We start from the raw sequence: 25,392 nt of genomic DNA on the forward strand, positions 1-25,392 counted from the left end.
GGGATGGCGGGATGGATTAAGGACACGAACAAAGACAGTGCTGCATGAACGCAATGGCAGATTAACTTTGCAAGCGATCCACAAATGAAACAAAGCAAGAGAAGTCGAAGCTGTATTGGAGAAGGACATTTGGAAATTAGGATATAAAGTTACATGTTTGAAAATTGTTATTTCAGATTTGAGATGATTGAGTGAGAGGGGAGATGAGGAAAAAGTATTTTGGACTGAATGACTTTTTATTATTACTGGCGGGCATTCCTGCCCTCCAGGTAGGAGTACCTTTCTCGGCCTACCTTCGTTTGGGCAATGTGCTGCGGCACATTCTTGGAAATGCACTTTATAATTTTGTCAATTTTGGTTCTTGGTACCCAAAGCCATGCTCACAGACCGTACCTGACCCCGGAGTTTATGGGTTTATCGGAGCTCTGGCCAGAACATGTGCTGGAGTGTGTGCGCTGGAGTGAGGCGGAAGTACGTGCTTGTCTGCTGACTTTAAGACCTGTCGTGGGGTTGTAACTAGAAGTAGAACCGGGTTTGGAACCTCTAAGTAAGTCCAATAACTTCAATGTCAATTCTGGAGTTTCAGTGACAAACCATGTTTGCTCCATTTATACTAAAGATTTGGTGTCGTTTTGAAAAGAAAGAAGGAAATGAAAGAATGGTTTTGAGACAGAGTGGAAAATGATGGGTTTGATGAAAGATTATGTTTTGCAACTGGTGGATAAGAGAGCATGTCCTGTCAACCACGTGACCAACAAGGAACGAGATTAGACCATGAAAACATCAGGTGAGGGGCTTTTTTGTCGAGTTTTCTTTTTGATGTTGTAGTTTTGTTGTACAAGGAATGAGGAAGGAGTTTGAGCAATGGTGGGAATTGGAATGGAGAGATGATTGGAGTAGGCACGTCAAGAGGTTGTGCACATCAGGGATGGGAAGGTGGAGGGTTTTGGCGGGAGGATTGAATTGAGTCGGTCCAACTAGCCGATGCAGACACAATAGATAAAATAAAGAAACGGGCACACAAAAGACACGGCAATGAGCACACAATACGAACACCAATCGAGGGCACCGGAGACATATCCGGAATGCTTTATAACTTTGTAAGCCAGTCACTCTGGGAAGAGACCAGAAACTGGAAGGATTTCCCCTCTGGGAATATAACGGTTTCTTGGAATGCATCATTGCTGAAGATGAAACCTGGTGCCACAACTATGAGCCTGAACTGTAGCCACATTCGGTAGAATAGAAAGTGCTGACACCTCCATGTCTGAAAAAGCTGAAACTCCCAATAAATTAGCTTCATGATACTTCACATCATGAGTTACAACCACAACGGACTTTTACTAAACTCGCCAGTTCCACAGGGGTTATCAGTGAGTGCAGGTGAGATGGGTTGTACCAGTACTAATCTAGGTGGTTCTATCGGGGGAAACATTAATTTACCATGTGGCTTTTGGTTGATTAGGTGAGATTATGAAGTATACAAAAATGTCAAGCTCTTCTGACTTTCCCCATGGCAATGCTTTCTCATGTAAAACTCATTTTCAACAACCTGTTGTAGGTTGTTGAACAACCTATTGAACAACCCCACCTTATTCACCAGATTGAAGTCCATGTAACTTCCACTCATCCCCCAATGGGAAAACATTTTTCACCCACTGCAGCCATGTCCATTATGTTAAGAACACTTCGCAAGGAAGGCTTTAATGCTGAGATGGTTCAATTTGTTGAATGCCGGATGAGGTGTATCCAGACATTATTGATGTAGAATAATGTGATGGGAATGCAATTTGTCAATAATGCAATTATCTATGTGTGGAGGTGACAGAACTTAAGGGATGATCCTTGTACATTTTATAGATGGTTCTCTCTCTCTCTCTCTCTCTCTCTCTCTCTCTCTCTCTCTCTCTCTCTCTCTCTCTCTCTCTCTCTCTCTCTCTCTCTCTCTCTCTCTCTCTCTCTCTCTCTCTCTCTCTCTCTCTCTCTCTCTCTCTCTCTCTCTCTCTCTCTCTCTCTCTCTCTCTCTCTCTCTCTCTCTCTCTCTCTCTCTCTCTCTCTCTGTGTCTGTGTCTGTGTCTGTGTCTGTGGCTGCTGGTTGCATCATTGGTTGGGACGTGGCTATGCCGCTGATGCAGTGTCCCCCTTACCAGTACACTGGTGCTCATTTTGCCGACCTTGGAAGGATGACGGGCTGAGTCAATCTCCTGGTGTATTTTTAATTCAGTGGCCAACGGGGCTTGAACTCATGACCCGAGGATCCCAAGCCAGCACCCGAACCACGAAGCTAACACCAGGCTTATAGATGGTCTTCAACTCCTTCAACTTCAACTGGGAATATGGTCTTCAACTGGGAATAAGATGGCGTGATGCAAATGGCAGCAGGTGGCAGGTTTTGTGGAATCATCATGCTTGGAAGACGTTCCATCTGCGTCTGAGCTTGCACGGCCTTTCATGGCACCGCCCTCTGACATATTGAGCTAATTTGAATTATGCATGTTCCTCACTTCTTGGGATACGCAGTAAGAGGTTATGTAAATATACAGAAGCATTCATTATTCCCAGGAAGGTGAGCTATTTTTGAAGAATCAGGTTGCATTTCACCTAAACAACTTCCAGGATTTGGACAGTATTTTCTACGTCACGGTCATCTTCAGAACTCCAATTGATTTCCCAGATGACATTTTTCTTTTCGTGTCGTCTCCTTCGGTGGGCATTCAAAGGTGCAGCAAGGCTCCCTGGAGGCCTAGAATATGTCTTCATTGGATCTTCTTCTCCTTCTTCTCCTTCTCCTTCTTCTCCTTCTTCTTGCATTATCGTGGTGTTTTATTCGGAGCTTTATTTTTGTGGGAGTTTTATTCTGTGGAACCTTTTGTGGGGGTAACAACGTAGCTATGGACATTTATAAATTGTTGTCGTATATTACTTTCTCTTTCACGATCTCGTGTGGGTTTGATGACTGCTTTGACTATAATCCGTCATCATGGATGGTTTTCTGCAGGCAGGGCATTGCATCAATGAGTACACCATTCTTTAGAAGGGACATTAAGCCTGGTGTCCCATTTCGATAGCACTCATTTGCAGACAGACTTCAGGACACTTTTCAAAAAAGGAGAATGTCAAGTGTTCCCGTGCCCTTGCCAAATTTGAATTAGTTTGTGGTTTAGTACTGTTTTGGCAGCATCCTGCAATGGAGGGATTACCTGTTCAATGTTTGTTTATTCTTCTTTTTATTTATTGTTTTAAATGGTATCTGAGGCTCACAGTGAAGCTGACACACACACACACACACACACACACACACACACACACACACACACACACACACACACACACACACACACTGACAAATACACAAAATCCAACACAGCACTGTGACATGAGACAAATGCAGCCACTGAGCTTGGAGGAAGCACCATCACTTCCTGGGGGACTCTGGGCATCAGTGACATCACACCAATGGCACCATCTTTCTCACCACATTCAGCAGGGCAATTCTTCTTCTTCTTCCTCTTTCGGCTTGCTCCCGTTAGGGGTCGCCACAGCGGACCAACTGTCTCCATTTCGCTCTATCCTCCACATCTTCCATTGACACTCCAACCACCCGCATGTCCGCCCTCACCGCATCCATGAACCTCTTCTTTGGCCTTCCTCTTCTCCTCCTGCCTGGCGGCTCCATCTTCAACATCCTTCTCCCGATATACTCCGTTTCCCTCCTGTGCACATGTTCCAACTCTCACCTCCACACTTCTACCCTTCCCCCTCTCCCACTGCCTCCGGACTCGCCTTCCCCGTCTCCTTCTCCTCCTTCGCCCAGCAGTAGCACAATTTCCACTGGTACCCTGCTGACCACCGGTACCGGTGGCGGTCGTTGGTAACCTGGGCCTCGACCGATCCGGTATGGAAATTCGTTTTGTTGTCCGCATAATGATTTGGCATAGGTTTTTACGCCGGATGCCCTTCCTTACGCAACCCTGGTCGCCTCTTACGACACACAGGGATATGGTACACCTATTCTAACCGGGGCATACACCGGGCCCAGTACAACTGGTGCTCATTTCGCCGACCTCGGAAGGATGGCAGGCTGAGTCAACCCCCTGGTGTTTTCGACTTGGTTTTTATATATATATATATATATATATATATATATATATATATATATATATATATATATATATATATATATATATATATATATATATATATATATATATATATATATGTATATATATATATATATATATATATATATATATATATATATATACACACACACTATATATATATATACATATGCATACATATATCAATTCAGTGTCCCAACGGGGCTTGAACTCAGGACCTCTTGGGTCCCAAGCCACTGCCCTTACCACTGCGCCAACACCAGGCATTCAGCAGGGCAATTCCTCCCAAGGAATTTCCCCATCGCCATGATTGCCAAACCAAAGGATGTTTGGCCATGCACTATCCTTTTTTTAAATGCTTAATGTCAAGCAAGAAAGTATCACGTACCATTTTTTAAAGTCTTTGGTATGATTTGGCTGTGGGTTGAACCCCTGACCTTCCAGACTCAGAGCAGACGCTCTAACCATTACACCAGTGAGTCTGATTTGGATGGCATGATTATTCCTGTGATATCTAATGGTAATAGCATTAATAATGTTTTGGTGATGGTTGCCCTTCACAACCACAGATGGCCATTCACATATGACAGGCATGCACCTGGGAACATGAATTTGGCTTTAATGTAAGAGCTGCTGCAAAGACAACGACGACACTCTGCAATGGAAAGCGAAGTAACTTGTTGTCAAGGAATATCTGTGAAGACCAGAACACTTTCTATCCACAGTTTGGCAGCAATTTGGGATTTGCCACTTTTACCCTGCGTACTCTTTTCTTATGACACCATAAGATCTTTACCGTCCACAAACTAATGCCAGCAGATGGAACACCTGGCCTAACATCCATCCGAGGGACTGAGCACTTTGTGATGCAGCCCCCTGCCTGTGAAGCACCAATCCGACAGTTTTACAGTCGGGTCGGGATTTAAACCCATACTATCCAGCTCAAAAGTAAATATGCTGCTCTGCACCATACTTTCACCAGCAGGCTGTCAGACTTGTAGTAATAGTAGTAGTGTAAAAGTGTACCAAAGTTGTGGGATCGATTACGTATTGTCGTGAGTTATTTGCCAGAGCGAATGGCAAGGCCTCCAGTTGTTCTACCCCAACTACTTTGCTGTTCGGCTTCATTACGTCCAACTTTCAACACCCCTGAGATCATTCATTTTTATAAAGGTCCATGGTGTTGTTCCACGATGCTCCTGCTTTCATCATCTTGTCTTCATGCAGTGTTGTTTCTTTCTTTTTTTTCCTCCCTGCGGAAATATACAAGGTTGTCAGAGCTATGGGTCGGTGTTATCATGGAGCCTTGGATGATTCTTCATGTCCTCATTAATGAACCAGAATCGGTTCGCTCAAGCACTGCACTAAATCGAAACGTTTAAATCTTGGGTGGTGTGGTAGCGGTTTTGTTTTGTTTTTTGTTTAACTTTTCAATCAACTTTTTTTTACTTACGAAATCTAAAGATTTCGTAAGTATATTGATGACTTACGTTTCTGTTTGTTTGTTTGTAGGCACGATAACTCGAGAACGGAAGAAGCTACCAATGTCAAATTACACCACGTGATTCAGGAGGGTGATGGCTAGTGCTGATTAGATTTTGGTCAAAATCGGTCAAAGGTCAAGGTCACAGTGAGGTCAAACATCCAAAAATGATAACTCGAGAACGGATGAAGCTACCAATGTCAAATTACACCACGTGATTCAGGAGGGTGATGGCTAGTGCTGATTAGATTTTGGTCAAAATCGGTCAAAGGTCAAGGTCACAGTGAGGTCAAACATCCAAAAAATGATAACTCGAGAACGGATGAAGCTACCAATGTCAAATTACACCACGTGATTCAGGAGGGTGATGGCTAGCGCTGATTAGATTTTGGTCAAAATCGGTCAAAGGTCAAGGTCACAGTGAGGTCAAACATCCAAAACATTCGATTTTTGATGGTTTGGTACAGAATCATCGTAGAAACTTCTGGTTTGCGTCGCTACCTTCTCCAGAGACAGCTTTTATTAGACAAGGTCAGAGGTCAAGTTGACGATTTCGTAAGTACCAGTCCATACCTGCCAACGCCTACCGATTTTATTAGTCAGACATACCGCATTTGGAAATTATTGGAAAAAAAAATAGTTGTGTTTGTTTCAGTTTTGCGTTCGTTTCTCACTGCCGAGATCGTATGACACGCTTGATTTCTTATCTCGTCAGCGATTGGTTATTGCTTCCAAACTAAGCTTGACCAATCAAATGGGACGACGGGAAACAGCGGGCATTCATTTCAAGACAATGCGCCATTTTTCATTCATGATCAAAGACTGCAGTTAACAGAGAGTACTCATCGCTTCAGTGCACGACAACAATGCAAACAGCAGAAAAGAAAAAACCACCCCACGCTGGGGAAACAAGTTTAAGCCAAGTTGGACAACAGAGTTCAAGTGTATCAAGGCTTCGCGTAAGGTAAACTGTAAATATGTTATGAAATCAGAGTGGCCAGTCATTTCATTCATAAAGATGTATCGGTGAGTTTATGTAAACTCTTGTGGACATGTATGGGCACAAACATGTAGAGCTTGGACAGTCAGTAATTTATGGAAACGTGACTGATGATCATGATGTCTTAGAAAAATAAAGATTAGTGAGTAGATCAAACATGTTAAGTTTTCTCTTTTTCACTCTAAAAAATATGTTGATATATTTCAGCTAACTGTGGTCTCAAAATGCAGGAGATTGCACCATTTTGCTTCATTATTTTGAAAAATTTCCGGGGGGGGATGCCCCCGGACCCCCCGAGGGACGCGTGCGACGCCAGCCTAACGCTTTCCCTTCAAAAAAGGTTGGCAGGTATGCCAGTCTATGACTGCTTGTTACTTACGAAATCTTTAGATTTCGTAAGTATATTGATGCCTTCCATTTCTGTTTGTTTGTTTGTTCGTAGGCACGATAACTCGAGAAGGGAAGAAGCTACCAATGTCAAATTACACCAAGTGATTCAGGAGGGTGGTGGCTAGTGCCGATTAGATTTTGGTCAAAATCGGTCAAAGGTCAAGGTCACGTTGAGGTCAAATATTCGATTTTTGATGGTTTGATACAGATAACTTGAGAACAGAAGAAGCTACCAATGTCAAATTACACCACGTGATTCAGGAGGGTGGTGGCAAGTGCTAATTAGATTTTGGTCAAAATCGGTCAAAGGTCAAGGTCACAGTGAGGTCAAACATCCAAAAACATTCGATTTTTGATGGTTTGGTACAGAATCATAATAGAAACTTCTGGTTTGCGTCGCTACCTTCTCAAGAGACAGCTTTTATTAGACAAGGTCAGAGGTCAAGTTGGCGATTTCGTAAGTACCAGTCTATGACTGCTTGTTTATTTATTTTATCATCAAAGTTTGCCATGAATGTATTTGGAGTTTTGTTTCACTGACTTTAATGAAGTCTTGTTGAACTGACTTTTTTATAACCATTATGCTTGTTGGATGAAAAGGTTAGAATGACAATGAAGAGGTAATAAGACTTCCTCTCGACAATGTACACACAACATACAGTTCCTTCAGGCTTGTCCTCTAGCAGTGCTTGCCTATCACTCGATCAAAGGTATCAGCAATGAACAGGTCACAGTTCAATCAAACATCATGCTTACGATGTAATGTTGTAAATAAATTATTGGGAGAGTGACCTCCGGGCTGATAGGATACTTGTCGTTGAGGTTCGATACCTAATCTGACTCTATAATCTTTCATTCTTGCTTTGGAGGCAGTGTTGCATCAATGAATGCACAGTGTGAAGGATGTGAAGACAGGTGTCCTGTCTGATAGCATTTATGGGTGGATGTTAGAGATCCCAGGGAGTCCCGTCATGAAGGGTAGGTCATTGTGTGGTTGCACCCCCACCAAATTCCATCCCAGACTACTGCTGCTGAAGGTAATGGCAAACTATCCAGTGTATTCATTTGCATGACTGCTTTGACAGCACTTCTTCTCCTCCTCTTCCCTTTATAAGGGGTGAGGTCCAATAGCACCAAGCTTTAGCCCTGCTTTGACTATGATACTCCTCTGCCTCCCTCTGTCCTCAGCGAACTCTCTCCACTCTTCAACTCCACCTACTTTATGGATATTCCTCCTCACACAATCCTCCCATCTCACCTATGGTCTACCTCTTTTCCTCCTACCTTGCAACATCAATCTATCTGCTTTCTTTGCCATTCTCTCTTCCCCCCTCCACACAAAGTGGCCAGCCCATCTCAGCCAGCACTACACCAATCTCCCCATCAAACTGATCTGCACACCAATCTTCTCCTGAAGTTCATCCACCCTCTTAACTCCCACAATCCTCCTGGCCCAGTTGTTCTCACAAACCTGCAGCCACTGGTGTTTGTCTCTGTTAGTGCCACCATCTCCAGGCTGTAAATGTGGGCCAGTGTTGCACACAACATCACAAACCTTCCCTTTCAATTTTCTTGATATCTTTCTGTCTGCCATTACTCCCTCCACCCTGTTCCTTAGATTTACACCCACCTGAATCCTCCTCCGCACCTCTGCCTTGGACTTACCATCCCCAGTCACTGTTCCTCCCAGACACTCAAAGCAATTTCCCTGCCTAATCTTCTCCTCTAAACCTGATATTCATATTTTTATCTGCTGCCTGACCTACATCACCTTGGTCTTCTCCAGACTCATCTTCAACCCCTGCTTCCCAAATGTCTCCTTCCACTCCCCCAGTACTTCCTGCAACTCCCACCCACTTCCACCATGACAGCCAGATCGTCTGCATACAGCATCCTTCCAACACTACCCCTCAAGCTCACTTTCCTGCTTCCCAGCTCCATCACCTTCATAAACATGAGTGGGTTGAGAGTGCTTACCTTCCTCAAACCGATGTTCAGGCTGAACTCCTTAAACACCCCAGGACCAACCAAAACTCTTCTCTTCATTCCCTTTTACATCCCTTCCACCAACCTAACTTTTGCTTCCAGCACTCTCATCCATCTCTGTGTCACCATCTCCATCTCTCTCAGAACAGTGTTGTAGGCCTTCTCCAGGTCCACATATCCTAATGTCATCTCACCTTGCACATCCAACCAGTGTGACCACTCCTTGGCTTTTTTCACAAGATCTTGGCTATTCGTTGTTCACCTTGGCGTCTTGGTTTTCTATAGGTTTTCTATTATCATCGCTTTTCCGAAACCTTGTGAATTCTTGGCTTTTTTCATTGGCTCACCTTGGCATTTATGAAAATGAGGAGTGGTCACACTGCTTCCAACCTCTTCTCCACTAGCTGCCTCAGGGCCAACATCCCATCCGTCATCCCCCTACCCTTTCTAAACCCCTGCTGCTCATCTCTGATCTCCATTTCCACAGTCGTTTTTTTTTTATATTCCCATCCAGAATCCTCTCCAGCATCTTCATAACAAGACTTATGAGCGCAATGCCCCTGTACTTCCCCAGATCTTAAACATACCCTTTCCCCTTCCATATTGGTGCAATTAACCCTGTCCTCCACTCCTCCAGAATGTATCCCTCTCTTATACATATCTTCAACAGCCTCTTTGTAAAAATGACTCCAACCTCGTCTGCTGCAATTATCATGTCTGAAAACACCTCATCAATGCCTGGTGCTCTTTCCTTCTTCATCCTCTTCAATGCCGTCTGCACTTCCTCCTCTGTGATATACACCAACTCCACTTTCCCTTCTACATAACAGGTATCTCCATCTCACCGTTGCTTCTTTCCCGGTTCAATAGTTCTTTGAAATATCCTTCGCACACCTTCAATACTGCCCCTCTCTCTGTTACTAGCTTCCTGCCACCATCCTTAATCACCCCCCCACCTCCCATTCATGTGCTTACCATCCTTATCCCTGACATGAGCGAATTTATATATCATCTTCTTCCCACAATCCTCTTCCAACTTATTGTACACCTCCTCTTCCATATCATTCTTCACCTTATCCACAGCTCTCCTTGCTGCTTTCTTCTTTTGCCCATACAGGTGCAGCAATCCTGCATCCTGTTACCTCCCCCGATCCTTGAACCTCTCTATCCTCTTTCAAAGCTCCTTCTTTTCACCATCTGCCTTCACAACCTCATCCATCCACCATACCTGGTTTCTATCTCGAGATGATGAAATCTTTCCTGCGTCCTTCCACACAAAACTTCTGTAATTCCCATAAAAGCCTCTCCATACTTCTTCCGCTCCTCCTCCAAATCTTCTGCTAATTCACCAAGTTGCTCATAGCTCGCACTCAAACTTTCCTTGTACTCTTTCAAGATGTTTCCCATACACTTCCCCCACCTAATAATCTTCCGACCCCTACTCTTAACCTCCATCCTTTTCTCCATCCATACCACAAACACCACAGGCTTGTGCTGGGTGGTAGTATTCTCTCCCACCACTGCCTTACAATCTAACTCTCAGCATCTGTCTCTTCTTTACCACCAACTAATTCAGTTCTGTTCTATGTTGTCCACTCCTTTAGGTAATCTTTTGGCTTTCCCCTTTTTGTAGACTGAACCAGCTACGGCCAGCTCATTCCTCGCCACCAGCTCTCGCTCCTCTCTATTTCTTGTTCCTCAATCAAATTTACCATCACATTCCTCTTCACCTGGCTCCACTACTCCCGCATGTGCGTTAAAGTCCCCCGAAATGCACAGCATCACCTCCAGCTCAACCATTGCCATCTTCCTCTCCAGTTTGCCCTTAAATTCCTGCTTCTTCACCCCAATTCTTCCCGTTTGTGGCCCATATACTGACATAACACAAACCATTTGTTTCTGTATCACCACCCATGCCATAACTATCCATCTCTCCCATCTTTCCACACTGACCACCAAGTGGCTCATATCTTCCGATACTATTATTCCCACACCAGTACTCCTTCCATCCCCACCCATGTGCAAAATCTTGTGTCCTCCTACCAACCTCCTCACCCTGCCTCCTTTCCATTTGGTCTCCTGCACACACAACACTTCCAACATTCTTTTCTGCATCATCTCCACCACCTCGACTCCTCCCCCCCCCCATTGATCCCACATTCAAAGTACCTAGCCGAACCTCGCTTCTCAACCGCTCTCCACCAGGCAGAACCAGTACCATCTTGCTCAGTTTGATGAGCAACGCTGATTCTTTGGAAAGTTTGGAATAGTCATCAATAGCAACTGACACTTCATTATCGAGGTGTCATCAATTATGACTTGGTAATCGTGACACTATTGAACTCTGGACATGTTTGATGATTACAAGATAAATTGGTCTGTTTGCTGAGATTCTTTGGTTCTGTGTTGCTCACCAAATCCGTATTGGCGTTTTACCACTCATTGGCCAGCATGACTATGCTGAACTCTAATGCCACATTGTTTCATTTCCACAGGTATGTGGCCAAATGGATTACTTTTCTACGACACTCATCTTAGCAGCATGGCTGACAGGGTGATGCAAAGATAGTGCACTTACCTTTCGGCTGTCTAATCTTGGTTTGATTCCCGACCTGACTATACAATGTCAGATGAGGGCGTCTCAAGCCGCGTGTTGCATCAGAAAGTGCACCATCCTTCAGAAGGATGTTGAGCTTGCTGTATCATCTGCTACCATTAGTTGGTGAACATTACAGATTCCATGGTATCTCACGAAGAGTCGGTGAGTTCGCACCGGTACCCTGAACAAATTACAATTTATGGGCCAAATTGCCTTCATACAAATGCCAGACGTGTCAATTCCAACTGTGACCAACCGCACAACATGCTGGGATTCATTGTTGCCAATTAAGTGATACTGTTTTTATAGTAGTAATAGTAGTAATGGTAGGTCTCATTTTGGTAGCAACATCGGTGAGTTCGCACCGGCACCCTGAACAAATTACAATTTATGGGCCAATTTGCCTTCAAACGAATGCCAGATGTGTCAATTCCAACTGTGGCCAACCGCACAACATGCTGGGATTCATTGGGGCCAATTAAGTGATACTGCTTTTATAGTAGTAATTGTAGGTCTCATTTTGGTAGCAACATCCCGAACCACCAAAATGAGTAAGTTCTTGTCAATTATAAATTGTATTAAATGGAATCATATTACCAGCAGAGTTAATCCTTTTCTCTGATGGGTTTACATAGTCAAAATGGAAGTAGGGATGTTTTGCTGAACCTTGAACTATTGTCAACACTGTACTGTTTTTTTGTACTTTTCTACCCTCCAAAGTATGGTGAATCGGAATCTGAATGATGCCACTCTAACACATTTGGGCAATTATTTTTCTCTTGGCAAAAGTATGTACCACCTCTGTAGGTCGTATTTTCGCTGACACTAATGCTGTTGGAGCATCCCTATTCCTTTCCTGTTTGTTTATTTCTTAATTCCGACATTTTTCTCCTTTTTTTTTTTTCTTTGTTTGTCTTTTCAAACTACAAGAGAAATGCATGCAATAGCAATATAATTCACCCAGCAGGCAATAATGGCCAACAGTCAATCCAAGCCTCACATTACAACCATATAAAAGCCGAACACAGGAGAAATAGCCAACCTCAAGCTGAGTGAAATATCCCCAGTGGTATTTGCTCACTATCAGGGTCCTAAAATCCTGGACTACCACAAGTTTACTATGCACAATCTTTGACAATATGGTCAAAACAGAAACTAGTGTTGACTCTTCTGCTGCAGCTAACCTGGAATGCTTGACAAAGGTGACCGGAAGTGACCAATCTAAAGCACTGGACACACCTGAGTGGTCAGGCTACATGAAAAGCAAAGTAAGGGGCATTGAGACAGATTGGACTTAAAATCCTGGACTACCACAAGTTTACTATGCACAATCTTTGACAATATAGTCAAAACAGAAACTAGTGTTGCCTCTTCTGCTGCAGCTAACCTGGAATGCTTGACAAAGGTGACCGGAAGTGACCAATCTAAAGCACTGGACACACCTGAGTGGTCAGGCTACATGAAAAGCAAAGTAAGGGGGCATTGAGACAGATTGGACTGCCACAAATTATGTCTGGCCCTCTGATTAGTGCCACTGTCCAATCTAGTTCGGCTTGAAAGCTGAATTAAGAAGTCTCAATCAGATTGTGTTGAGAATGATGTGGTCAGACCTTCATGCATGTAGCTGCTGAAATGCACCTCTGCAAGGTTATTCTCAAAGTGAAGTGGTTCGACCAAGATATTATGGAAACAGCTGCTTGTATTCCCAGGAGAAATGCACATGCTTATGTCATTCATTGGCTGCATTGGAGTCTTCATGAAAGGAACTGGCAAATAAGAAATCCTGAAATCAGCCAACAAAGGAACAGCAAATATGCTGAATGGAAAAGCTGTCAGTGGGTTACAGATGGTGGTCACAGCCCGTCTTCAAAATTGTCCTTTCAAAGGAAGTCACAACAGAGGACCTTCTCGCAAAGCTGGAGGAAGCAAAAACAACACAGATGGGACAGCTGTGGGTTGACTGCCTTGTCCTTCCAGTGTGGATTGCAATGCTGTTCATTTGAGCTCAGAAAGAAGAAAACTGGTTCTTGCACTTCTTCTGCATCAAGCACGTGATACTATGCTTTGATCCTGGACATTGGAATTCCGCCAAAATATTAAAAATATATATTTCAGAAACTGCTACAGCAATTGATGCAAAACTTTGCAGTTGTGATTCACTGCGCTTGCTCCATGTAGCACATGTTTCATATTGATCTGTTCAGTGGTTTTGGAGAAAAAGGTTTTTATGTATTTGGGTTTTAAAACTAACATGGCTGCCAAACCACGTGACCAATGGAATTGAAAATTTGGAATCTGCCCAAGATTTGGCAGAGGATCATGAGTGTGAAGTTTGTTTTGATCGATAAGGTTTGTTTTTCTCTCCAATTTTGCTGCCACACCACATGACCTATGATGTCATCATTTCCACACTGTGTACAGGTATATGGTTTGATGATACTTGATAAATTTTGCTTCGATCAGATAAGTGGTTCCAGAGAAAACATTATTTAATATTTTTATTCAATCCAATATGGCCACCGAACCACGTGAGTAGGGTAAGAATACTGGTTCTGGCTCACTTTTCCCCATGTAAATGAATGGGGGATTTTCAGCCATGAAATTTTTCTTTTTTTTCCCCTAAAAAATAAATCCCCTTTTTAGCCCAAGGTATATTTATTTGTCTCCCCTTTTAACCTGGAGCCTGGTGTTGGCTTAGTGGTTAGGGTGGCGGCTTGGGATCCCAGGGTCCTGAGTTCAAATCCCGTTGGCTGCTGAATTAACACCAGGGGGTTGACTCAGCCTGCCATCCTTCCGAGGTCGGCAAAATGAGTGCCAGTGTACTGGTCCCGGTGTATGCCCCGGTTAGAATAGGTGTACCATATCCCTGTGTGTCGTAAGAGGCGACCAGGGTTGGTGTCAGGAAGGGCATCCGGCCATAAAACATTGCCTCAAGAAAAATCCAAACCCCTGCACAGCAGGGAAAAATGGCTGTAAAAACGGTCATTTTTTTATTTCCCCTTTTAACCTAGGGGCTCTCTATTCAAATAGCCCATACAACAAGATAAAGATTTGTTAAAGGTGATTCGAAAGAAATATCTGAAACGTCTAAGCCCCGGGACACTCTTTATCAAATAACCCATACAACAAGATAAAGATTTGTTAAAGGTGATTCTAAATAAATATCTGAAACGTCTAAGCCTCGGGGCACTCTTTATCAAATAACCAATGCATATTGTTTAGCTCACTCATTGAACCTATAAACATTTGTTCATTCTCAAATTCCTTCAATAGTTTAATTTTCTTTGCACAATAATCCCCTTCTAAAATATTGAAAAACAAAACATTTGAATCTTTATATTTTTTAAGATACCCCTTTTGTGCCATTACGAAATGATAAACTTCTCTTAATGATCTCATCTGACCACCTCCTGAGTTGCATATCATTTTGATATTGTAGTAAATTATTTTTCCATTGTTCAATTGATAACCATCAAATTTTTCAGTCCATTCAAACATATTTATTATTTTCTTTACATCCTCTAACTTATTGGTTTTTAAATTGATTCGCATATTTGTTTTATTTACCTTTGTTTTAGATATTTTTTTCAATAAGACTTATTTGATATTTTTCACATTCATTATGTTTTCCATTTATATACCAAGACTGAGATTTTCTCCACTCTTTAGTTTGACTAATACTTGGTTCGACCATTTATATATTGTGAAAAACGCGGCGGAAGCCCTTAAAAACCCTAACCCATCTTCCCATCGTTAAAACTTGTGTCCATATGGAACACAATCTATTCTATTCACTCTATCATACAATACCCATATGGAGCACAATCTATTTTATACACTCTATCATACAATATCCATATGGAACACAATCTATTCCATTATCTAAAATAAATCTCTTATCATCAAAGGCTCCTAATGCCTTTTTATTTACTTCTTCACTATATATCTTATGTTTATAACTTCTTATTGTATTCATTTTCCTATATTCTTCTTTCTTATTCATCAAACAATTATAATAATTTCTAAAAGTTATTGATTTCTTTATTACATATTTCTTTATTCCCTTTAACCTTTTATCAATCTGATCACCATACTTATAAGCATATGTCTTTGCTCTCAATCCAATAAACTCACTCATTACTTTTCCACCCAACTCATCCTTAAACTTGCCAATAACCTTTTCATTCTTTTTTGAAAATAACTCACTCTTCTTACTAAAATTACTTGTATCATATACTCCAATGTTTTCTTCATATCCTTATAAACATCGTCAGTTTTTATATCTAGAATAAAACTATCGGTGTCCATATACAACAATGAAGCATTTTCACCATACTCTTTCTTTAAATCATTATACAAATAATCATACATCAATATCTTTGATAAATCAAGAACTGCTGTTCCAATATAAATTGGTTTATCCATGACAATACTTTCCTTTTTCATATGAATAGCAGAAAAGTTCTCTGAAAAAACCTCTTCTCTCTCAAAACTTGGTTTATTTATCAATCTAGAAGCTTCTTTCCAAGATGTTGCAAATCTAATGTTTTGCCTGTTTCTAACATTCTCCATTGTCTTTCCAAAGACAGCATTATTCATCAATTTATAGAATTCCCCTTCAAATTTTACTTTTGTATTTGTTCTCATATCTGTATTGAATTTAATATACTTTTTCATCCAAGGACTTTGTTTAAATTTTAAAACTCTATGAATTTTAGCTACTCTCAACCCAGCAGATAAATATTGTCTCAAGTTCCTTTGATGCAAAACATATCCCTCTTTATCATAGAATGTTGTTAATAACTTTTCTGTTGATTTGCCTTTAATATTAAAACTTTTATGATAATCACTGAACCATTCTTTCTTTGGGGTTTCTTTCTCACATGCAAAAGGAAGGTCTTTATGCTTATTATGAAGATCATACTGGTACTTCAAATCAACTTCAAAATAATAACCTTCTTCTTTGTCATTCAATTTCTCTTGAGAAGAAATAACAATATTCATCAAAGCCTTTTCATAATCCTTTTCTTCCACCCACTCTAATTTACCATAAGGCAGAGATTGAGACATTGCCCATCCATACAAATTATTAGCATCAAAGTACATCAAATAATTACTATCTTTTTCACTCTCATAATTTGGAAGATATTTATTATTTGCTTTAGCATATCTTTTTGAACATACTTGTGATATTCCACCTCTCTTAGACTTCTCAATCATCAAAAGCATATCTACATCACTGACTAAATCTATATCTTGTTTTGTCATTTTCAACATTGCACTCCAAGCTAAACCAGGAGCTGTGAAATAGTGGGCAGGATCTAATCCATAACAATTTTTATTATGGCAGAGTGATCTAAAAGCTTCAAACACATCAGCTAACAATAAAACATCTGTTTTTAGATACAAATCATGATATTCTCCAAGGTTCTTTATCTTAAATATTTTCCAAATTTCTTGTGCGTGTTTATATTCCTTATCACTTATCTCTTCTTCATAAAGGTTATTATAGAAACTTTCTTTTGAAGGAAGTTGTGTGTTTCTTTAAATCTCATAAATGAATCCATATAACCATAAGGATAAATTCCCTTACTTGTAAGAATTTTCTCTTTACTTTGAATTTCATTCCTTGTTTCAATTTCCTCTCTAGTTAGAATTCCCTCTTTAATCAGAATTTCATCTATAATCAGAATTTCCTCTTTAGTTAGAATTTCATTCTTTGTTCGAATTTTCTGTATAATTAGAATTTCATCTTCAGTAAGAATTTCTTCATTCATTTCCTCATTAATTAGAATTTCCTCTTTACTTTGAATTCTCTCTTTAATCTGAATTTCCTCTTTAATTAGATTTCCTCTTTTGGAAAGAATGAATTAAGATTTGGAAAAGAGCCCGTGGAGCTTAGATTTGATGCGAGGTTGGCTAGTGGTGTTCCCATAAACTTGTAAGAATCAAGAAACCGAATACGAGTTATAGGTTTTGTGAATATCATTTTTGTAAATGAAATATACTTTTGACTTGTGTTTGTTATGGCAGAAACATTCCCTGGTGTTTTTGAAAGTTCATTTATAAATAGATGTGTATCATAGTTGGCGCTGTTGTGAAGAAAGACTGGAATAAAGAAGGTAATTTATAATTAAGATTACAACAGGAATGAGCGGGACCTCTATATTTACCAGTAAGATGGCAATGATCCCTAACTTTAGACTCCTCAATTTCCTCCTCACAAATATGACAGATATTGTTCTTTCTAAATTCTAATTTTCTTCTATGGTTAATTTCATCGGTTCATTTGTTTCTTTCATTAATTTACTTAGTCTTATACAATCCTTTTCTAATCGTTTTACAAACTCTTGTGAAGCATTTTTTTTCCACTATACTGTTCAAGTTTATTATACTTTTCTCCAACAGATGATTTGATATAATAACAGAAACCACAAGGAATATGTTTTTGATATTTATTTGTATATGGTTCTTTTGGATTAGGAGAAGCAGTATTTATCTTTTAAGGATACATTCAAAATCAGCGTATATCACAAATGGGTGCATGATAGATTTATTATAATCTTCAAAGAAATCTTTCACCAGGTTTAGGCATTGTAATTACAGCTGATTTATGATTACTACAATATTTTGAATGTTGTTCTAATCGTTCTTTTGTATGAAATGAATTAAGACATCGCTTACAAGGATATATTTTGTTTGCTGTTCTGAATACCTGAGAAGAGATTAATCTTGATAAATTATTGATGTATGTGTAATGTGAATTATTTCCAACACTAAAATATAAAAGATCAATGTGTGTTTCTTCATTTTTAAAGTTGTTTGAAATTTTTAATATTTGAACTTTGTTTGTATCCGTTAATCCATATACATTAATAGAAAGATTATTCTTTTTCTCAAATTTAGGAATATCTGTTAGTGGCATTGGGAAATTAAAATCTTTAATGTCCAAGGTATTCTCATATTTCATATATTGTTTTACTCTTTCTGAATTACATTTTGGTGGATGTAAGTGAGCAAGAACAGACCAGAGAAAACATTTATTATCATTATTCTTAATATTAACAACCGCCTTCTTTCGTTTTATTTCTTTTGGTAATTCAATATAAGAAGAAGCTTTAAGAGGGTTTGATTTTAAATGTGTACATCTAAAAAGATGATTTTTTTAATATTGAATCCACTTCCTACCACTGTATTATCAACATCCTCCTCTTGTCTTGATAGTTCTTCATAAACCCCACTATTCAAAAAATCTTGAAATGATGTTATAAAATGAAGATCTGTCCTCATATAAGGAGTTTGTTCTTCATCTTGTCTTTTCATATTCATTTTCACTCCCATATAAAACTTTAAAGTTTTCATTTCTTTTAATGTTTTTTTAATAAATTTTTCAACATCAGGTTTCACTATTTCAATTGATTCAACTATTGATGATGGACCGGGTTCTCCAAATTGAAAAATCCTTATTTTTATATGCCCTTTAAATGCCCCATCAGTGTTTTCAATATAATAGTCTCCCTTTACTTTAAACTCATTTTTCTTGTGTTTTTGTGATTGAAGATGCCTATTATAACTACTCTTCAAAACATCCTTTGAGCAGGTATCACAATGTTTTCTTTCCAACTCAAGAGGGGATATTTTGTGAAATAGATTAAATGTGTGTTTGTTGGTTCGGAGGTGTTTTCTATAATGTTTGTATTCGTGATTACAAACATCGCAGTATGTTGTATTCACCATATTTATATAATAAAACTTTGCTTAAACTAAAAATTTCTTGATGAAAATTTCGTTTATTTTACAGGTGAATCTGTGCTTAAACTAAAATTTTCTTGATGAAAATTTCGTTTATTTTACAGGTGAATCTGTGCTTAAACTAAAATTTTCTTGGTGAAAATTTCGTTTATTTTACAGGTGAATCATGCTTAAACTAAAATTTTCTTGATGAAAATTTCGTTTATTTTACAGGTGAATCTGTGCTTAAACTAAAATTTTCTTGATGAAAATTTCGTTTATTTTACAGGTGAATCTGTGCTTAAAACCATTTTATCCTCCAACTTTTTCACTTAATAAATACAATGTTTCAAGACACAAAAGACAAGTTTCAATCAATCTCTTCATTTGTTAAAGATGCTGAGAAATATGTCAAGGATGTAAAATTGAACAAAGATAAATATAACAACTATTGGATAAAAACAATTATGGTGGATATGATGAGTTCTTCAATTTACTTCAGTGGAAGGGCTTTTAGTATACCTGGAAGAACATCAATTAAGGTATCTCTAACAAAAGTTTCTCCTCTCCTTCTGGCAATATATTCAAAACTAAAAAAGCAATGAAACAAGAAAAGGTATCAAAAAATAAAAACCTTATGGATGAAGCTTTAGAAAGAAAAGATAAGACCATCTGTAATATGCAAGGAGAAATTTGTATTTTTTTCCAACAACCCTAAAGACATAAATCCTGATGAAATAAAGGATGTTAATATATCAGGTGAAATGACATTTCGTTCAATTGTAGTTAAGGATCATTTTAAAATTACCTTTAATATAAAAAATGTAGCAGTTGAATCTGTTGATGAAAAAAAATGTATATCGATATCGATGGTAATGTTTTTCTACTAATTAAATGAGCCAATATTCAACTGAAGATTTTGAAGATTATGAGAGTGATTATGATACCGAGAGTTTGCATTCAAACGATAGTTATGACACCGAGAGTTTGTGTTCAAATGATAGTTATGAAAGTATAGATGATTCTGAAAGTATCGAAGATGATATCGAAGATGAATTTCAGTTTAAGTAAAAGTTTTACTTTATAAATATGAATAGTTTACTCGATTTTGAGCCTCTTGAATTCCATGATTCTCCATATGACAAATTTGAGAATTGTCCTGCGTGTGAAAGACGGGGATTAAAAACAGAGTCAAAAGCCTATAAACAATGTATATTCTGTGATTATCTTCTAATTAATGATAATCAAAAATATAAAAAGGAAAATAATTCTTTTAGATTTACACCAAAAATGAATTACTTTACAAGATTGATTCGAGAAATGAATGTAAAGAACGAGGGTGAGAACACACCTTTCCTTACAAGGGAAGAAACTGAACGTATTAGAGAAATGTTCAAAGGATTGTTGTTATATATTATTCATGGATGTGATTTTCAGGGAAATATCAACACAAGATATTGCATAAATAAAATAATGGATTATCTTGAAATTAAACCTGAACTTAGGATAAAATATAGAATTTCGAAAAAAGCCAAGAATAAATTAAATAACCTGTTTTCCAAATATATAAATGAATGATTTTTACCTATTTGGGAAAATAAGATAAAATTTGACAACCATAAAAATCTCCCAAATTCATTAAGATGCCTCATAGTTGGTTCAAGTGGATGTGGAAAAACCTGCTTACTTTTAAAGATGCTCCTCACTCCCAACTTTTTAGATTATGATAATTTAATAATTTTCACAAAGTCGAGTTTTCAACCAGAGTATCAACTACTCTCACAAGGTTTTAATGCTGGTCTTCAAAAAGAAGATATAATCGGTTTATTTAAACTTCAAAAAAACCTAAATGATTTTAACATTGAAGATATAATACAACTATTTTGTGATACACAGAGATGTAAAAGAAATCAAAACCGATAACTTGTATTCTGAGTGATAATACGGATGATATACCGTCTCCCCAAGATTTGGATAAATCCCAAAAGAACCTCGTTATCTTTGATGATTGTGCTAATGAGAGAAACCAAACGGTAATGGAGAGCTACTTCACAAGGGCGAGACATTCTTCGTGTAATTGTATTTATCTTAGTCAATCGTACTTTCAGCTTCCTCGTCGTTCCATCAGAAACAATGCTAATACTTTTATTTTATTCAAGTTAAATTCAAAAGATATAAACAATTTTTGGAGAGACAATTGTTCTACATTATGTAGTAAAAAGGAATTTGGGGATTACATGAAACACACGACTGAAAAATATAAATATATTGTTGTGAAACAAGATGAGATATTAAATGATATTTTTCAATAAATAAATGGATGCGAAAGAAAGAGCAAGAAGATTTAGGGAACATCAAGAGTTGGTTTCAAAAGTTGTAAAACAGCAGGAAGACATAAAGAAGAAACGCAGACAGAAACTAACGGGCGAAGAAGCATTTGAAAAGAAAACAAGAGAAATTTTTTAAACCACTTTTAAAAAACTTCCCAAGGAAAAAATGAAAGATGTTTCCACAGTTCCACGGTAGAATATACTCCTAAAAAACTTCAAATGTTAAAAGATTTCAGTCAAATGACGGAGGAAGAATTAGTGCATTTAGGAGAATTAGAATATGATGATGAAGGTTTATTTCAACAACTGGAAGAGATTAATCGACCCCCTGATTATATTGTGAATGCTCTTCAAAACAATGAATATTCAGCGGATTCAAAAACCAAAGCAGGACTCATTCCAACAGAACAATCAGCAATATTTCATCTTGTTCAAGAAAAGGTATTGATATTTAATGATGAATTAAGGTTCTTGGGTTCTGCTCAACACCATGTTAAACTAACGCCGAGATTAATGTTTCTTCTCACAAAAGATGGAAGACAAGGTTCAACTGTGAGGGATGAATCAAAGTATATTGATAAACCATTGGATATGGAAAATAATGATGATAGAGTATATATTGATCTGCTGAACACTCTAAATTATAAGGTTATTCTTTTTGGTAAAAGTAGGAAGAATGAGAAGGAGAAACACATTATTCAGGCTTTAAGTATCCTTGGTTCAGGTGTTAGTTTTCTTCCAAATGACCCATCGCAATTAGTTAATAGACTGTTATTGTTGTTAGGCAGTAAGAAGGCTGGAAATAACAATTGTTTTAATGAAGCATCAGCCATTTTAGACCAGTTGATGAACATGAAAATAATTAATAAATATCAATATAAAGACATTTTATCTCATATTAAATAAGATGAGAAGCACAATCCTTAGTTTCAATTTCACAACAAGCGACCACACATCTTCATTCCCATACCCACTACAACTTGACACAACAAAAGAATATGAGGCATCTTTATTGTCCATGGAAACTTATAATACCTTATTTAATATAACCGAGAAAAATGACAAGTTTAGTTATAATCCAGGAAGTGGATACAAAGCGGTAACAGTCTCACCCGGAGCATGTGAGATTTCTCAAATATCTTCCGAAATTGCTCGTCTTATGAAAGAACAGGGTGATGAACCAAAAAATATTGTTATAAAAATTCAAAAACATACTTCAAAATCAACGATTAAAGTTAAAAATAACTACAAGGTTGATTTCTCAATTGATAATTCATTTAGAGAGTTATTGGGTTTCTCCTCAAAAAAGATTGAAACTAATGGGACGTTTTACAGTGATAATGTCATTCAAATATCCTCAGGAATAAATTCGGTGTTAATTCACTGTGATTTGATTGATGGTGCTTATAATGATGGGAAAAAAACAAATACAATATTTTCATTCAGCGCATACTCAACCCCAATTGGTTATAAATTCAATATGGAACCCAAAAATTTGGTTTATCTACCTGTGTCAGGAAAAACCATACACAGAGTAAATTTTAGGATAACCGACCAAGATAATCGTGTGATTTCTTTTAATGGAGAAGTTATATCCATCAGAATTCACCTACGTGAAGTTTTCCAATAAATAAATACGATGGTTATTTTGAGGAAACACGAGTTGGGAAAATATAAAATAATTACAGGGATGGGATGTTCCTTTCCCCATACTACAAGGGTGAAGGTATGTATCTTGGTAGAGGATACTATAAACCTAAGAGACAAAGGGGTGTTGGACATCAATTTAGAGGAGATGGGATAATTGATACTCTCATGGGTATTGGTTCAACTATTCTTAAACATAAAGATCTAATTGGTTCAACTGCTTCTGCTGTGGGAAATGTAGCAGGTGCCGTAAAGAGTATAAAAGATGCTCAGAAGGAATCTCATAAATTACAAGCAATAAAAGAAATTAAGAAAGGCAAAACTCAGTTGTCCCCCCAAGAACGACAGAAAATAATTCAAATACTTGGATCAGGGTTTCAAAAGTTTTAACATCTTTTTTTTCTTAAATAAATACAAGTATGGAAGCAATTGATAGTATCTATGATTTGGATGATACTATTATTATCTCAAACTCCACTAAAGAAGATTACTTCAAGGTAAATGCAATAACTGGAACAGACTGGAATACGAATGGTACAAAAAGTTTTGAAATAAATAATCAACAAACCTATTTGAATCTCTCCTAAAGTTTCTTGTTGTGTAAATTTAAATTCACTAAGGCTGGGAATAACACAAACGCTACACTTGTAAATGATTTCTTCTGGAAAATGTTTGATAGTGTGCGTTTGTATATTGGAACACAAGAAGTTGAAGCGGTTGATTATGTCTCTGCTGTATCTGAAATGATAAAATTTACACTCTATACATTCAGTGATAGAATGGGAAAGGGGTCTGTCGAAGGTTTTATTCCTGATATGTCAACGGGAACAAACACAGACCCTGGGTATACTCAAAGGAAAGGAATGTATAATGATGATACAAAAGCAGAAAATAGTTTTACTGTGGCAGTTCCTCTTAAAGGTATATTTGGATTTTGTGATCATGATAAAGTTCTGTATGGCCTTAAAATTAGATTTCAACTACAAAGGAATGATAATGAAAATCGATTGCTTTTTGGTGTTGGTAGTGCTTTTGGTGATCAGAATAAATTTGTAATTGAGGAAATGAGTTGGTATATCAGTGAATATACTCCTAATCTTAAAACAGAAGAGATGTTGAATCGAAGACTTAACTCAAAGAAACCACTCAGTGTATCATACCTCAAAAGAAGATGTCAACACGTTAAACTCAATCAAACAACTTACACGTGGAATTTGGGTGTTCTGGAAGGAAAGCCACGATATCTGTGGATCATTTTTAAAAGCCAGATGGTGATACTGCGACTGATAAGAATAATGCATTGAGTGATAATGCTAAGGTGAAACAACTTCGCGTTTCTCTAGATGGAACATTTTACCCACGAGATAGATTGGAAATTAATTGGGAAAAAAATGATTTTGCTGAAGCATACAAGTCTTACCAAAAGGTGTGTGAAAGTAATGGAAATAAAGAACCTATTTTGGATATGACAGCATTTAAAAGTTTGTATACAATCTATGCGTTTGACCTGAGCGCTCAAAAGGAAACTATAAAGTCTAATCGAGTGGATACTTCCCTATACATTGAAAGAGGAGAGAGTGAAGAAGTTGATACATATTGTTTGCTTTTGGAAGGAACAGAATTGCAGATTAATACAGATAATGGTGTGATGATTAGTCTCACATAATTTTTGTTAAATAAATGAGTGGCAAAGTACCAACTGGGGTATATGTTAATCAAATCAATCTTCATAAACTATCATCTTGTGTTCAAAATCAAAAGCCTTGTACGATTAACGTTAATACAATTCAGAGAAAAGGAGCAGTAAGAATTGATGTTTTTCTCACAAGAGAACAGGTTAAAATCTTGAATGACACTGGCTCACTTAAAATTAAAATGACAAAACCAATGTTGAAAAAATATTCAATAAGAGAGACGAGTGGAGGATTTCTCCACATTTCTAATTCCTTTATTTGCTGGTTTAAGTGCGGTTGGAGCATTGACGGGTGGTATTTCAACAGCGGTGAAAACTGCCAACGAAAGGAAGGCTCAACTCCAGGCTCAAAAGAATTGGAAAGACATAACAAAGAGTTGGAGAAACAAATTAGTGGAAGTGGTGTAATTGT

The sequence above is a fragment of the Eptatretus burgeri genome, chromosome 14, assembly GCF_056783735.1.
Source record: "Eptatretus burgeri isolate ZD-2024b chromosome 14, Ebu_testis_v1, whole genome shotgun sequence".
Classification (NCBI taxonomy): domain Eukaryota; kingdom Metazoa; phylum Chordata; class Myxini; order Myxiniformes; family Myxinidae; genus Eptatretus; species Eptatretus burgeri.